Raw genomic sequence first — 16,676 nt, 5'->3', positions numbered from 1 at the left:
CCATCCCCCTCCTTTCGCTCACTGCTGGAAAGCACCCGCTCGTAAACAGCTGAACACACGAGACATAAGATGTGGTTTATTCGTTGTTTTTTTTGCATAGACTCTATGTAGATAATTAGCGAAACAGTGACCTATTTTGAAAGTAGCTGTCATGAGGTTCCCGAGAGAACGAGACCTGTCGTTTCACTACAGAGATAGGCAAATAAAGCTTCTAGTTCACTTCAGTTTGTTCCTGCTGAAGGACTAAGTACTGATTTTCCACTACGAAACACCGTCCTGATTTTAATTTTTGAAAGGGAATCCAACACTCTTCACCCTACTCAGTTTCGCGACTTACATTTCTGAGCGTGTTTCGGTTCGCTTTTCCACAACGCGTGTTGCTGAGTGCCCACAACTCCACTGTTGATGAACGGTTTGCCTACCTGGAAGGCACTGACACCACCACTAATGTGTGCTTTCTTGCTTCTCTCTCTCTCTCTCTCTCTCTCTCTCTCTCCCCCTCTCTGTCCTCGTCGTGACTTCCTTGCGCCCTTTTTGTACGCCTTTCTCTCTCTCCGCTCGCCTGGAAGCACACAGATCCTCTTCGCATCCCTCCCACCCGTTCAGCCGCACAAATAAAAGTAATGCATAATGCATGAGATATAAATTACGCTAGATACGGGCCGGGCACAGCCCTGGGCATGGCCCCAGCCACGGCCCCGGCCACGGCCCCAGCCACGGACCAGGCATGGAGGCAGCCGCCCTGCCGCCGCACGCCGAGGCCGAGCAAAGGGGAATACTTGGAGGGTTTGTTCCCGGCCTAGCGGCGTCGCCCCCTACTTCCTATTTCAGGCCTTCGGCCCCGTCCGCCCCTTCGTGTTCTGCTTCCTGGTAGACACCGCGAGCCTGCACTGATAGAGGCCACCGAATCAAAGCACAGCCAACGGTGCATCTCATTCCGCGATATCAAGTCGGAACGAGCGTGACAAAATGTCTCGCCCGTTTGGGTGTGATTCAGCCTTTAATCAGCTTCTATTCAAATGAACGTGACACACTGCTCAAAGGAACGTGACGTTTTGTCTTGGTCGTTTCAACGTGATGTCACGCTTTTGCAATGATAGTGTCTTTTGACTCTTTGCAAATTTTTAACTGATATCACTTCGAGGTCAGTCGAATTTTCCATAAAGAAGTAATTGAGACCAAGGCCCCTTCTCAGGTTCGTTTTCTCTGCCCTGCTTCCTGCCATCTCATCACTCTAAGTGCGTAACTTTTTTTGGGAGGGGGGGATAGGAGGCCCGTTTTGAGTCCCCAGGTAAATTAAGATTGCAATTCACATTTCGAAACTCAACACGGTTTCACACGCCTCAAAGACAAGAATGACATCAATTTTGACCCTGAATCATCACAAGGAGGTGAATTCAAGGGTGAATTCCGAACAAAATTCGCTAATGTTTCCAACGTATGGGGTGGGCCAAAGGTTCCACTCTTCCTGCTATTCCCCGTCGAGGTCCCTTCAGCCCGCCCAGTCCCACAGGTCAGCGCCCCTCCCCACACCACAAGCCATACGCAAAAGCCACCCCACCGCAATTTCGCGGACGAACCGAAAGTGAAATATTGAAGTGTCTCAGGCAGGGCGGGACTAGCCACATGGTGACCGCGGTGGGGGAGCATGGCCAATCCAGCCGCACCCACCACGATATAGAGAGACCAGAGACTGTTTCTGCGAAACCAATTTTCCACCTCGCACCGTGCAAGAAAAGCCACTAAATGGGATACTCATGAGTTTATAGTACGTTGAAAAAGGAAAAATAAGAAACAAAAAAAAATTGTTGTGCTAATTTGAAAAAAAAAACATATTTGTTGATTTACAGATAAGAATAGTTGCTGAAGTTTCGAGGTAGTTTTCACACGATGCGCTTTAAATGTCTTGCGTTGAAATTTTCGACAATGTAGAGGAAACGGTCGAAATAACTCACATTATGACGGGATTGTTCCACACTATGCTTGCGATGAATTCACTGTAACACCGCTCAGATTTCACTGTGACACATTCAGAATGTTGATATTTTCAAACTCGTCGACCCAGTCCAGCCTCGAAAATTCTAAAACAGCCCCGCCGAAAGTGAGTCCCCAAGACAGGTGCGCGGCCCATCCCGGCGCGGCGTCGCCGAGGCGTCCGCGGCCCGCCTGGCCTCCTCTGTAACGACAAGCAAGCCGACGGCGCCTTAAACGCCGCGACGCCTCCTCGCCCTTTTACGGCACTTCCTGTCTCCGAATATAAAGAAAAGGCGTGATAAGTATATTCCGCGCAGGGCGAAAAGTGCTGAGCCGGGCCGGAGGTGGAGGCGGGGGGTGGGGGCGGTGTGAAAAGTGTCCGGGGGAATAAGTTGAGCGCAGACGAACTGTCTGAGGGCTGGAACGGCCCGCAAAGAAGCAGCGCGAGTGGAGGGGGCGGTATCATCCATAGTGGGTTCCTTGCCCCGGGAGTGCCAGGCCGCACTGCCTCCTCCCCTCCCCCTGCCCCCGTCCTCAGGTGCCCGCGACACGCCGCGGCAAGATAATGGATTCCCAGAGCTGTTAGGCCCCGCGGAATGAGTGCGAGGGAGAGGGAAGGCCCAGGCGCGGCCCTGCACCGCCAGGCCGCCAGGGCCGTGCCCTGCAGAGCGAAAGGGGTCGTCGTCCCGAGAGCCACATACCTCGACTGCGTTTATGTTTCTGCTTGCGACCGGAACGACCGCCAGAATGCGCTGATGTCACACTGGTGAATATGCTGGCCTCCCCCCGCCAGCAGTGCAGTTCCCGCCATAAATACACGAAATAGTGTGTCATAGACGAATTGACTCGCAGTTACCCGCCGCGGCTAGGCTCCTCACAGCCGGGACGCTAGGCTCCAATAGGCTGAGCCCACCCACCCCGGCAAGGTAGGCCTCGGCTTAAAAAAAGGGGGGATGAATTATGTATTATATTGCCCCCTCGACCGTCATAACCATTCTTCACGACGAGCGGGAGATTTCTTTGGATTTAACAAATTAGACGTGTATACACAGATTTAAATAAGGGGGCGTTCCACAGTGGGCCAGAAGAAGGGTGGGGGTGGCGAAAATCCTAGACGCGTTTTAGCTCCAGAGTCGCTTCGTTGGATTTGGAACCCGACGTGTGACCCCACCAACGCATTGCTCTCCGAATGAGGAATCCATTGGTGGGGTCACACGATAAGTTTCAAACAAGCATGGCTTTGTAAGAGTGTACTTTATCTACGCCTTTGTACGTAAGTCCACGCAGGTCTGGATTTTGAAGCGTTAGTAGACGGCTTGTTTTGCAGTGTATTGCGGCGCTGTGAAATCGCGCGCTGCGCGACATTGTCCACCGTGAATGCGGCGATAGGCGCGGGAGAACGCGCGGGGGCACTGTGCGAACAGAGCGCTGTGTGTTGTTAGTGTTTCGCCTGATGTATAGAAGCGTTCGTGAAAGCTTAGGAGCCAAACACGTCAATGTGATGCAGCTCGGCTCGGATTGGCTCGGCACAGTGGTGACCACGAACCCCCCCCCCCCCCCCCCCCCCCGGGCGGGCCCCAGCCCACTCCGTGCCGCAACACAGCCACACCACATCACACCGCTCGGCCTGTCCCGATCGCATTGACTCTCAATTGGCGTGGAGAGGGGGCTGGGGTGGGCCTGCCGAGGACAGATCGAATGGTACTACTGAAAGTAAGAGAACAAGTGGACCAGCACAAACCATGTTTTAAAACAAAAAGAAAGGCAGACTCTGAAATAGGTGCACTCTTTTCAAACTGTGACTTTTGTCAGTACTTTGAAATTGATTTGTGCCTTTACAACCGGTGTGCGAATGCTTCGAAACCGAATTGAACTCGATTCGATAACAAAACGGAAGTGGAAAATTTCTGAATCGAATTTTTTGGGACCAAAACGAGAAGAAAGTGCTCACTTTTGAAGACATTAATTTACGAATCGAATGTGGCCACATTCGATTCCGGGAGATTTTCCCGCATTCGATTCGAGGTTGAAAATGCCACTTCGCACACCACCGAACTTGATGGTCTTTTGTTGTTTACAATCTTGTCGACTTCAAAAGAATCGGGAATTATGTTCCTCCTATTCCCTACGGCCGGTGTCACGATCAAAGTGACGAGCGCAACTGGCTGCCACGCGTAGGTTATGTGGTAACGAGCAATTGGCCAGCTGGCCGGTCTCGAATATCATTCCCATTTGCATTTTAATGAGAATACGGAAAATACAAGTCTGCCAATTAGCTGTGTGTTGGCGGCAGCGCTCTTTGCCGGTCGGACCACCAGTAAAAAAGGTGCAACTGCGAGGAATGACACACACTGCAAGAAAATTCGCGAATTGTGTAGCAAAAGTATAAAGAAAACTGTGAAAAAAAGTTCAACCAAGGTTGTAGAAAGTCCAAGGAGGACTGTACGAAATTCAACGAGGCCTGGACTAGACCGCACTCGTCATGCCAGTTCCATTTCATTTTGCACAACATTATTTGAAAGAACAATATTTTCCTGATAAAAATATTCTCCAGGAGATGATGTTGAGCACCGGGCGACACGGTAAAAACGGTACCTGGTTTTCCCAGGAATCCTATGGTAGAGACATAGGCGATTTCCAGGGAGTTCCTGGGAAAACCAGGAACCGTTTCTACCGTGGAAGCTCCGCAAGCGGAAAACGCATCGACACCGGTCAAACATCAAATGGAAAATTCATTTTGCAACAAGACCGGTTCAAGCCGGTGGACCACCGCGCTGCGGTACGCTCGTGGTCGCAGGGCGTGGCGTGGCGGGACGTGGCGGGGCGTGGCGCGGTACGGCGCGGCGGCGGGCGGCGCGGCTCAGGCTATCGACCAACGTTCCCCCGCGTAGCGCGCTGACGTCACAGCAGCAGCAACAGCAGCAGCAGTGTGGCCCTTCCCGCCCCTCCCTTCGACCCTTGCCCTGCGCAGCCCTGCGCAGCCCTGCGCCTCCGGTCCTGTACCCCACGCAGGGCGCGCGGGGCGCGCGGGGCGTCGCGTAAACACTGCGTGAGGCCCTTATTTGGAGACCGGTCCTCAAAGAAGCGGCTTCCGCGCACGCCACGTGTCTGTGGCCACTGCGGCCGGCCGGCGTCAGGGAGCACTGATCTTGCCTCAGGCTCAGACTACACTCCATTGAGTAAATTTTTTCACCACAGGCTAAATTTCCTGGAATAATTTTCGCACGAGGTTTCGGACGATTTAGCGCATACTCGCATTCGGCTTTAAATTTGTACGCGATTTCACATGAATTTGAGCGATTCCGCGTACAAATTTGTACGCGGAAACCACTCATACACGTAGCTCCCCCCGCTTAGCAGGAATTTAATCGAAAACGTGTCGCGGAGAACACGATCGGAATCCGTTGACGCGGCGGCGGGGCCACGCACGGCAGGCATTTCCCCGCCAGTCGAGCCCCTCGCAATGAGGCGCCGCGGGGGGTGGGGGAGGGGGGAGGAGGTGGAGGGAAAGGGGTGACAGACGCACAACAAAAGACGAGGCCGTCGACGACGACGAACGGGAAAACATATTTTCCGCAATGCTTTACCTGTTGCTGCGACCTGGCGAAGGCGCTGAAGGCCCCGAAGGCCCCGCCGGAGGGAGGAGCGCCTTGCCTTATCGAGCCCGTCTTCATTACCAGACGCTCTGTCTCTCTCGCACCCCTACGGACCCCCACGGACCCTCGCGCCGCCCCGTGAGTGCGACGGAGACAGAAACGACTTTCCGAAATGAGGCGGGAGATGACGCCGATCGTCTGACGGTGTGCCGGTGCGGCGGCGGCGCTCGAAGGGGAGTCGCCCGGTCTCTCTCCCACCTCCACGGGACGCCTCGTGAGTGCGACGGAGACGAAACGATCTCTCGGAATGAGACGGTGTGGTGGCGCGCCGTGGCGGCCGAAGGGGCGTTACTGCCGCTCCAGTGCGCATGATGGCGCCACGGCTTTTGACGACGTTTACCTCGCGCGCTCAAGAGCGAGTCCATCTGCCGAGCCACTCCGAACACCACACTGTAAATGTCTTACGGCGAAAGGCTGCACCAACATATTTTGGTGGAACTACTTCGTTATGACAAGTGTCTCTTCTTTGTAAGGCCTAAAATACTTTGTAAGTTTTTCAAAAGTCCAGCCAGGGTGGATTATTGTTTGTCGAATATAGTTCCAACTGAGCTGCAGGCTACTTGTTCTTGAAAAGACCAACACAAAAAAGCAGCACTGCTTCAGCAAATATCGGGGCGCTGCACCGGCGGCGCTGCCCGAGCTCGAATTGAAGTAGCGGGTAAGTTTTGAGTCAACACAGCGATGCGGCGTGGCTGAGTTTGAGGGAAAAAAAGAAAAAGAAGGAGGAGCGGACGAGACTCGGAAAGCGCGCCACATAAAGATAGAAGCGGCTAGCACACACCTCCAGACCGCCGCTGCGGACATCCCAGTTTTGTGTGTCTATCTCATTTGTCAAAGTACACAGCGCACAGTGGGCCAGCAGAGCGGCGCAGGCGGCTGAAATCCTAGGCGCGTTTTGGGCTCTAAAGTCACTAGAAAGTACTTGAACCGAACGTGTTACCCCACCAATAGATTTCTCATTCGGATAGCAATCAATGGGTGGGGTAACAGTTCGGTGCGAGTCCCATTTAGCGACTATGGAGCTCAAAACGCGTCCGGGATTTTGACCGCACCTCCTGGACTTTTCTCCACCCCGTGCAGACGTGGTGCCCTCCCAGACCCACCTCGGCAGTGGAGTGGTTTTGTTGACAGTCTTCGTCTGCTCAATAATTCGCGCTGCCGGGAACGGCCGGGAAGGAAGGCTGGGGCAGGAAATCCGCGGGGGAGGTGGAGCCGAGCGGAGCACCGTGCGTGTGTGGCAGTGGGATGACAGGGAAACGCGAAATGAAAGGTAGGATTCTCCACGCGTCGCGCCAAGAGAGAGAGAGAGAGAGAGAGAGAGAGAGAGAGAGAGAGGGGGGGGGACAGAGACAGAAGCGGGACGCACCGGAGTCATTATCCACAGCGACGCGAACACAAACCCACTTTTTCCAATAGAGTTTCGAGTTTTGTTTTTTTCGTTGCGCTGGCTTGCTCGTCAAAAGGAACAAAGCTCATTGGGGGGAGAAGGGAATTCAAAACACACGAGGGGAGCTCATATGTCCCGTGATGTGAGGTGCAGGTTGACGACAAGAAGGCAGAAAGTCGGACAGTCTCCCAGCAAAGAAAGGAAATGAAAGTTAAGCACGAAATAGACGAGATCGAGGTGTTTTCGTGTGTGGAGGCCTAGTCCCACCAGGACTCCCAGAGCCGTGCAGGGTGACTCCCGTGCCTGCGCTCAAAAGTTAGCTTGATAACGGGCTAAACTTGAGGGCACTGACTTAGCACGCAGACCGAAACGGATCCCTGCCTAAGAACACACATAGTCGAGTTAGCACCTCCAGGAGGCCGTGCGCCTCGGAGGCTTTAAACTCGACTCTGTCCACAAAATGTTTGTGGAACTACGCCGTTCTGTCGCAAAGAGCTAGCCGGCTCGTCTTTCCACGGATTTCTTGAGAGTACAGCAGGTGTGAAAACTCTGCAATGAACTCAGCACACGCCTGCTAGTGCATCCCCAGTGCAGGTTGGCATGCTTACTTGTTGCTGAAGCATCAGCTGCGCTGCAAGGTGTGCTTCATTACTCGAGTATTCTGAAGGACGTTATTAATAAGTGCAGGTTCGGTTCACCCAACGCCGCAAGCCCCACAAGCGTGCACGGGTACAACTGAAGTCTAGATGAACGCTTCATTGAAGTAACTGCGCTTGAAGACTTTACGCTTCAAGACAAGCGTAGATACGAAATTCATGTGGAATTCACATATTTGTACACTGAAAAAGAATGAAGTGGTGGTACTTACCGTAGGGCAGGGTGTGGTGGTCGGTACATCGCCTGGAGGTGGCTGCGTGTGTTGGTCGGCAGCCGTGCTGCGGCAGTGGGTGCAACGGTGGCAGGGCGTGGTCATCACCCTCTCACTTCACGATAATTTTATGATAATTTTTGATGTTTTAGTTTATTATTTAACTTGCGTTGGCAGGTTTTTTCTCTTTTCCCTCTTTCTCATCGCACTACGAACGCGTTTAATCAAATTTGGAGGGCCGACCGGTGCGGAGACTTGTTTGGTTGCGGTGTAGGAGAGGAGCAGACGGCGTGGGGCGAAAGTTTTGGGGGAGTTTAGGTTTATTAGTTTTTCGTTTTGGGGACACGTTTTTGGGGGGCGTTGGTGTTTAGGGAGGGGCGGCTTGCGTTTTGGGGGAGCTTGTTTTGGGGGAGGCGAGGGGGTGGCTTTTATAGGCTTCGCCGTGACGTCATTGGAGAACTCTGGACCAGCACGGGAAATCTGCAACACAAACGAAAAATACGTCAGCGGCGTTACAGTGGATGACAATCACATGGTGCAAAAAAAAGGCCAGCAAATATTTCACCCGAGTAGTCGCCATTGCTTTTAAGAGCTCGTGACCACAAAAAGTACAATTCACTGAAGGGCTTAACGAACGTGGTGCCTGCACCACACGGCCGGCATGGCGTCGTTGTAAACCCGGCGCCCTGCCACTCTGCCCTCCAAACACAAACACACGCCCCAGTACCAAGTATCTGCACGCACAACAGCCACATCCACTAACCGAGCCACGCCGGAAAAAAAGCGACAGGCACATAGAGACGCCATTCGGTAAGTTAGGTCGGTTCGCCCTTCAGTAAGAAACGATTTGGCGTGCAGACCTTTAACCGCGCAACACAAACAACAATCAAAAACTACATTCACGCGCCTCTTCAAACCCTTTAAAGCCACTCAGTGGGCTAGAAGACCGGTGGAGGTGGTCAATCGTGCACGGCCGGAGGAGTTTCGAGCTTCAGAGTCACTAAATAAGACTCAAACCAAGCGTGCGAGCCCAACAACAAATTACTCCCCGAACGAGGAATCCATTGGTGAGGTCACTCGGTCGGTTCGAGTCCTGTTTAGCGACTCTGGAGCTCAAAACGCGTCTGGAGTTTTGACCGACGGCGCCGGTCTTCCGGCTCTTGTGCGCCGCCGCCTTGCTTAACTATATTATGGGGACTGAGGGCGTGGCGCCGCGCGGCGGGGTGAAGCAGGGCGCGGCGGCCCGTGGCGGATATCATGAGCCGAGCGATTAGCCGACGCGACGGGCGGGGCGGGGCGGGGGGGCGGGGCGGGGCGGGCGGGGCGGGGCGGCGTGGAAGGCCTCGCGGGTAATCGGGCCCGGGATAGTCGGGGGAGCATAACGGCCCGCCCGCCTCCGGGCCGGCGCGCTGCAGGCCGCTGGGTATTTGCTAGACGACTGGGCTCAAGTTATGGCGCCGCGACCCGGACGGCGACACGCAGCGCCACGCACGTGGCGGCCGCACTCAATCCCGGTTACGCTTTACGACGCGTGAACAGGGCAGGGCCGAAGGGAGGGCCGAAGGGAGGGCCGAAGGGAGGGCCGGTGCACAGGGGCCAGAAGACCGGTGGAGGCGGCCAAAGATACCGGACGCGTTTTCGAGCTCCAGAGTCGCTAAACGGGCAAGTAGCCCCATCAATGGATTGCTCTCCGAACGAGGAATCCATTGGTGGGGGTCACACGTTCGGTTCGAGCCCTGTTTAGCGACTCTGGGGCAGAAACACCAAAAGGAAAGACGAAGACAGATCTCGCGCCACGCTGGGGGCCGACGCAGACGTGTCGCCTGGGATTGCCTACGTCCTTCCACGTAGGCAGGATAGGCAACGCAACGACAACGCGCGCCACGATGGCCCGGAGCACGCATCGCAGCTTGGGGGATTTAGCAGACGAAGACGGAAGAGGGATTCCACTCGCTTGAACACGCAAACACGCTCTCTCTCTCTCTCTCTCTCTCTCTCTCTCTCTCTCTCTCTCTCTCTCTCTCTCCTCTCTCACTCACTCTCTCTCTCTCTCTCTCTCTCTCTCTCTCTCTCTCTCTCTCTCTCTCTCTCTCTCTCTCTCTCTCTCTCTCTCTCTCTCTCTCTCTCTCACACACACACACACACACACACACTGTTGCCCGAACTAGCGTAAAACGCTGGGTTTGTAGTCGCTTTATTATGCAGTGCAGCCTTCGCTTCCGGGATTACAAAATATGCAACCTCTGCTGTGCAGTTCTATGTACTTTGCAGGGTGTTCTCTGGTGAGGCTAAACGCTTCACACGTTACTGCCGAGAGATTGACTCTTGCCGAACATTCCGTCGGAGCAGAGCAGATACACTCTCAATCAGTGTCATCACCGCTACTCCTGTCGAAAATACTTCAGATTTGGTGCTTTTGAAACTACAGCCAGAAACGTGCCTCATCGATGATAGGGTTGAAGGGAATGATGCCACATTGGAACGAGATAAATGGACATAACAAGGTGCAATTGAAAAAAAAAGAAAAGAATAATTTTAACATACGCTCCCAGAAATCCTAGAAATTTCTTCAGTAGCCGTTGAATGATTGAAAAGGTCGCAAAGTTTGGTCCGCCGACCTTCGTGTCGTGTGGCGAGTTTCCTTCCCTCCCTCCCCTCCGGGGTGTTCGACCCGTGGCGGTCCGACCCGTCCGATGAGGCGAAGGAAAAGAAAAACACGAGCCAGTCGCTTAACTTGCAGGGCGCCTAGTTTGTGCAACGAGGATGACGGTGAAGTTGGCAGTCCACAGAGGCGGGGCGAGGCGGGGTGCAGGCAAACGGACCCCAGTCTAGTTCCGTTCGGTCAGCAGGGGAAATCCAGAATCCAGCAAAGGCGGGATGAAACTTTCCGCACGGGCATTCCGCCGGCATGGAGGACAGCACGTAAAACGAAATCGGGATCGGGTTACAAGAGACAGAAACGCGGGCCGATGTTTCGTGCACTCGACAAGTCGTTCGGAGAAATTTCCATTAATACGAAAGGAAATTGCGCAAGCGTTCTACGCACGTGAGAATTAACAATGTCTTCGTTTTCTTCGCAGTTTTTTTTTATCTGTTCGGAGTAGTGTGTAAAAATCAGGGACGCCCTTACCCTCAACACGTTATCGGCAGCAGAGGCGGCTTGACAGCGGCCGCCATCCGCAGGACAGGCGGGCGGACAGGCGGGCGGACAGGCACCGTCACCGCGGACTTACCTCGCGGTCCGGGGCTCGGAGGCCGCGGGGGGAGGGGGGGGGGGGGGCCTCGAACGCGCCCTAAAGTGTCCGGTCGCAAACAGTGATTTATCGTCCGCCGTTATGCGTGCGTACGGCCAGGACCGCCGTGTCCTTCACCCCCTCCTCGTGTCTGGCTGTCTCCGACACACATGCACAGTGGGCCATGAGGCCGGTGGAGACGGTCAGAATACGAGACGGGTTTTGAGCTCCAGAGTCGCTAAATGGTACTCGAACCGAACGTGTGACCCGACCAATGGATTGCTCTCCGAACGAAGAATCCGTCGATGGGGTCACACGTGTGGTTCGAGTCCTGTCCAACGACGCTGGAGCCTTTGCCGCGTTTTGAGTTTTGGCCGCCTCTGCTGGTCTTCTGGCCCACTGCGGCACGCACGGTGCATGTCCCCGTCCTTTCTCCCTTCCTCATTCTCCCGCGAACCCGTCGAAAACAATCTTCTCGGCGGCGATTCATGTCACCACACAATGGCGAGTCATAAAGTGGTCAGGAAGAGAGAGACAGCGCGGCGGGGCGGCGGGTGGGAGCGAGACGCGGCGGCGGGGACGCGCCAAGAAGAAGAGAGGGAGAGGGACGACCCCGCGAGACAAGGATGACAACTTGCCAGGAAACGGCCGCTTTGTAACCAATTTTTCGCGTCCGTGACATCCCAAGAGTGAACCTGCAGGGAAAGGCCGACCAGGGCCGAGCGCACAATGGGCCGGAAAGGGAAAGTTGTGGCAGGGGGAGGGGCGTCAAGGAGAATCAATGGGCAAGGGCCAGTCTGATGGAGATACACGTACGTGGACGAGACGTCATCTCGAGAGGCGCCGGGGAAGCGAGGCACAGAGAGAGAGAGAGAGAGAGAGAGAGAGAGAGAGAGAGAGAGAGAGAGAGAGAGAGAGAGAGAAGACAGAGTGTGAGGGACTGGTGTGGTGCAGCGCGGCGGGATGTCATGGAAGGAGTTTTGCCACGTCACCGCGAGTTGGCAGCTCCACACGCAACCCCCTCTCTCTCTCTCTCTCTCTCTCTCTCTCTCTCTCTCTCTCTCTCTCTCTCTCTCTCTCTCTCCGTCCCGCCCGCCCCCTTTCACCATGACGTGCAGGGCGCAAGGGTTCGGCTTGATCTACATGCAGCCTACATGTGTTCCAGCGGAGCTCGCGTCACGTCACAGTGAGGCAAACTGATTCCCAGGGGAACGTGTCTCGCTGTGTGTGTGTGTGTGTGTGTATGGGTGTATGTGCGTGTGTGTGTGTGTGTGTTTGCGCGCAAGCTTGTGTGTGTTTGTGCGTGCGAGAGAGCAGAGAGACTTTCCATGTGAACCGTACTTGCTGTTGGTGTAAGTTTCCCTCACCCTGCTGTCGTCATTTTTCTTCGCAAATTAAGAAGGAAAAAACTCAACAGATTTCGAAAGGACTTGTGATTTAAATGAAAGTGGGCTGATTTGCGCTGAAAGGTTGCCTATTTAGAACACTTTTAGCGAGTGAGCTTGATCGCACTTGAGTGAGATAGTTTCGTACTTGACCGTCGAATGAATTGGAGCAAAACCTCACTTTGAATAACCGGGCAACTATCCGGCTGTAGTTTGATTGACGCGTGGTTAAGGGCTGCCGTGGGTTCTGGCGTGCGGTCGGGGGCGTTAGCCTGCCCACTGAATGACGCACGCAATCGCATAGGGCGCCACGCCAAACCACGCCGGCGCACAGTGGGCCAGAAGACCGGTGGAAGCGGCCAGAATTCAAGACGCGTTTTGAGCTCCGGAGTCGATAAATGGGGCTAGAACCGAACGAGTGACCCTACGAATGGATTGCTCTTCGAACAAGGAACCCATTGGTGGGGTCACACGAACGGTTCGAGTCTTGTTTAGCGACTCTGGAGCTCCAAATGCGTCTAGCATTTTTGCCGGGCACACTGTGCAACGGTCCGCTGTCCGTGTTGCGTGTGTGCTTGCTGAACTAGTTGGTCGGGTTCCAGTGCGGCTCTCCCGTCGATGACGCTTTCACCCCGCTGCTCGTCAGTCTGTCTGTCTGCTGTCTGACAGGATGTGTTTATATTAGTGACGTGACGTGCCATCAGCATTTCAGTTTGCAAATTAGGACTGAATAAAAACATGATCCTGATGTGTTGACGACGGCCGTAACCAAATTCGACTGTTGCACGGGGTAATGACCTTGCTAATGAAACGGAATCGGAACGGTCTGAACAAGTTAAACTCAAGTTCAAAAAAGTTCAAAATAAGATGAAAAGGGATATTTTTGAACACAATGTCAGCATTTTGTACAAACAACTGATTTCTTCGCAGTAGTATGTGAAACTCCAATACCTTGGAACATTGTGCAAATTTATTTAGGATCAGAGTGGTAGCTTTAACAACACTTTTTTCAGTTGTGTGAAAACGTTGGACAAGATGGAGAAGCGCTGCTGCACTAGGTTTACTTGGCACGGTAGAATCCATTTGCTTGTATTACCACCGAATGGAAGAGGGTATGCTATCTTAAGAGCCAAACTTTATCAACTCGGGAACACAGCCCTAGGCCCGGCAGGCGACGAACTGAATATTGATTGTTTACCTGCAGAGTGGCAAGTGTTTGTTAATCAAGCCAGACGAAAACAAACTTGCTCCCGGTAACTAATTCAGTGCGCTGGTTAGGTTAGGCTCATTAGTGGGACCACCCAGCGAGACGGCCCACACACCTGACGGCCAAGTTCAAAGAGTTGTTTACCGATTCCGCAATCGGATCGCAGCCTCCAGCCGCCTAACAAGGCAGAAAACGCCACAACGACACCATCGAGGGGATCCTTTGTGGCGCGGCCCGGAGCCACCGAGGGCCGCCGAAGGGTGCCGAAGGGCCTCCACTTAAAACCGAACGGCGTGCCCTACACTGTCGCGGATGTTTACAACTTTTTAAACAACTTTGCGGCGATGCCTAAATTATTTGGAGCGTCTTTCAACTTTAGGCAGACTTGCTTGAGGTTGGACCATTGAGGACGCGGGCAAGGCGGTGGGCTGAGAGTGGGTGGCTTGGTGGCGAGTTGGCAGTGCAGGCGGGCATGTGTCGGGCCCGAAATGGCATACGATCTTATGTGGTCTAGCCCTTAATGGTAATGGGTAGGCAGGCCAGCTGCTCGCATGTTCACCGTGTGGCCTGCCCCGCCGATGGCAGGCGCTTTTGGTGGAAGAAAATCTCGTGAAAAGAACGTGTCGTAGCAGGGGGAATGAAGGTAAATAAAGATGGCTCGGCGAAAACCAAAAAAACTAACAACTCAGCAGAAGACAAAAAAAATGAAATGAAATAAAATTTTCCAAAAGAGAAAAGGAAAAGAGATACGGCAGAAAAAGGGAAGGAGCGGCGTTGCAAAGAGAGCGAAGACAGTGAAGGACAGATGCAAGAAGATGAGAGGAGGGAGAATAGAAGGGCATTAATGGGCCTTATTTTAGTCGGCTGGCTGGCCGGTCGCCGCCCAGCGCATTTTAGAGACAATCCCGCCACCTAAAAAGCCATAACTCGACAGCGAGAGTCATCTGTTACGACGTCGGCCTCAATTTGAGAGGCGAGCGACATTTTGAGGTTATGCTTGCCCAGATGAGCCGCGCTTCCCCCCACCCCTACACTGACCCCCTCCCCGTCCCCCCACCCACTCATGGCAGTTTACCCCGCCCTAGCCACCGTCCAGCGAAACACAATCTGACGAAACATAAAAAAACAAACATAAAGCGCGCGCTTCAACACTGAAAACTGAAACTGAAAACTCAACGGCCGGCTAGTCATTCATAAAAAGGGTCGGCGCTGCTCAAACACACACACACTCGAAGAGTGACACACACACACAGGCTCACACCCTCTCTCTCTCTCTCTCTCTCTCTCTCTCTCCCTCTCTCTCTCTCTCCCCTCTCTCTCTCCTCTCTCACAACCCCCACACACCACACACACACACACACACACACACACACACACACACACACACACACACGTCGACGACGTAAACAGTGGGCATGCAGTTTCCCTTTTGAGGGTGCGGACGAAGGTGACCTCCTTTCCAAAGTGTTCGAGTTGCGCCAACGGCAGCCAGGGACCGCCAGCAGACCCTCGTTGCACACCACCACACCGCACCATGCCGCACCATGCCGCACCATGCCATGCCGCCACACCCACCCACCGCCAAACGCTGCTGCGTCAACAGCTCAAGGGGGCGTGGCGGGGCGCGGCGGGGGCGCGGCGTGGCGCGGCGTGGCGGGGCGCGGCGTGGCGGGGCGCGGCGGGGCGCGGCGGGGTGCGGCGGGGCGTGGCACAACCCTTGAGTCGTGAGCAACGTTTGCAAACTTTGGCAAAGTGAAAATGACGCCGGGGTGGCCAGGCGGGGCGGCCAGGCGGGGCGGCCAGGCGGGGCGGCCAGGCGGGGCGGCGCCAGGCGGGGCGGCCAGGCGGGGCGGCCAGGCGGGGCGGCCAGGCGGGGCGGCCAGGCGGGGCGGCCAGGCGGGGCGGCCAGGCGGGGCGGCCAGGCGGGGCGGCCAGGCGGGGTGACCAGGCAGCGTGCCCAGGCGGGTTGCCCAGGCGGCGTGCCCGGACGGGGTGCCCGGGCGGGCGGCGGTCCGCGGCCGAGACTGACCTGCTGGGCCGTGCTGCTGGTACTCGGGGTCCACGGGGTCCGCGGGGCACCGCGCGGTCTTGCTCACGTTGGGCGGCCTGTTGGGGCCGCAGGGGCTGCATTCCGTGCGGCTGCGGCGGCTGCGGGGGCAGGGGCCTTGGCGGGGGCCTTGGCAGGGGCCTTGGCGGGGGCGGGGGCAGGAGGGGCACGGGCAGGGCGGGCTAGGGCGGGTGAGGCGGGCCGCCGCCCTTGCCCCATCTCCACGACGCCGCGCACTGCCACCACTCATCACGGGGATCCACTTCACTTGAGACTCCTGAATGCCATACGACGCACTAGACACACTCGCGCCGCAGAGACACAAGCACTGACACACACATCTTGACGCACGCCCTCCCGCCCCACACGCACACGAACGAGGCACTCGGGCCGCACGCACGGCCACACGCGGACGCGCGCACGCACGCACGCTCGGGTGGCACGCAGGCTGCGCGGGCCAGGCCGGGCCAGGCCGGGGCGGCGGCCTGTTCGCCGTGGGCTGCCGTGCCTTGCCGTGCCGTGCCGAGCCAAGCCGCCCTGCGCGATGGGGCTCCCCTCGCTGTCGCTGCTCGGTGCAGACTGGGAGCGCCGCTAGCGGCAGCCCTGGACCAGAGCCGCCACGCCCCGCCCCGCCACGCCCCGCCACGCCCCCCACGCCCCGCCACGCCCCGCCACCCCCCTGGCGCGCGCTGCCTGCCCGGCGCTGCCACGGCTGCCACCCTGCGGCCCCGAGCGGGGAGGGAGGGGGCAGTGGGTGGGCGGGGCGGCGCGGCAGGGCGCGGCACGGCGCAGCCCGGGGGGGAGGGGGTAGCGAAGGCGGCTGCAGGCAGGCTGGAATCTGGAGGTTTGTGCTCTGCGCGGCAGTGCCCGCCTGTTATCCCCCTTTCAGCCCCCCACCCCCACCCCCTCTCCCGCATTC

The 16,676-nt window shown here is 56.0% G+C and overlaps 1 protein-coding gene across 1 annotated transcript in view; it reads right to left on the bottom strand.

Moving 5' to 3' along the window:
* LOC117644736 (acetylcholine receptor subunit alpha-like 1) overlaps positions 1–15,868 on the bottom strand; it is an 80,715-nt gene extending 64,847 nt beyond the window's left edge. Inside the window, exons 1-2 of the mRNA XM_034384350.1 lie at positions 15,740–15,868; positions 7,886–8,365 (exon numbers count right to left, since the gene is read on the bottom strand). The gene's annotated coding sequence lies outside the window, so the exon portion shown is untranslated. The remainder of the gene's footprint in view (positions 1–7,885; positions 8,366–15,739) is intronic.
* Between the last annotated feature and the right edge of the window lie 808 nt (positions 15,869–16,676).

The sequence above is a fragment of the Thrips palmi genome, unplaced genomic scaffold (genome assembly GCF_012932325.1).
Source record: "Thrips palmi isolate BJ-2018 unplaced genomic scaffold, TpBJ-2018v1 HiC_scaffold_18, whole genome shotgun sequence".
In the NCBI taxonomy this organism is placed as follows: Eukaryota; Metazoa; Arthropoda; class Insecta; order Thysanoptera; family Thripidae; genus Thrips; species Thrips palmi.
Note: the sequence above shows the minus strand (reverse complement) of the source record. Positions and strands in the feature narration are given on the sequence as shown.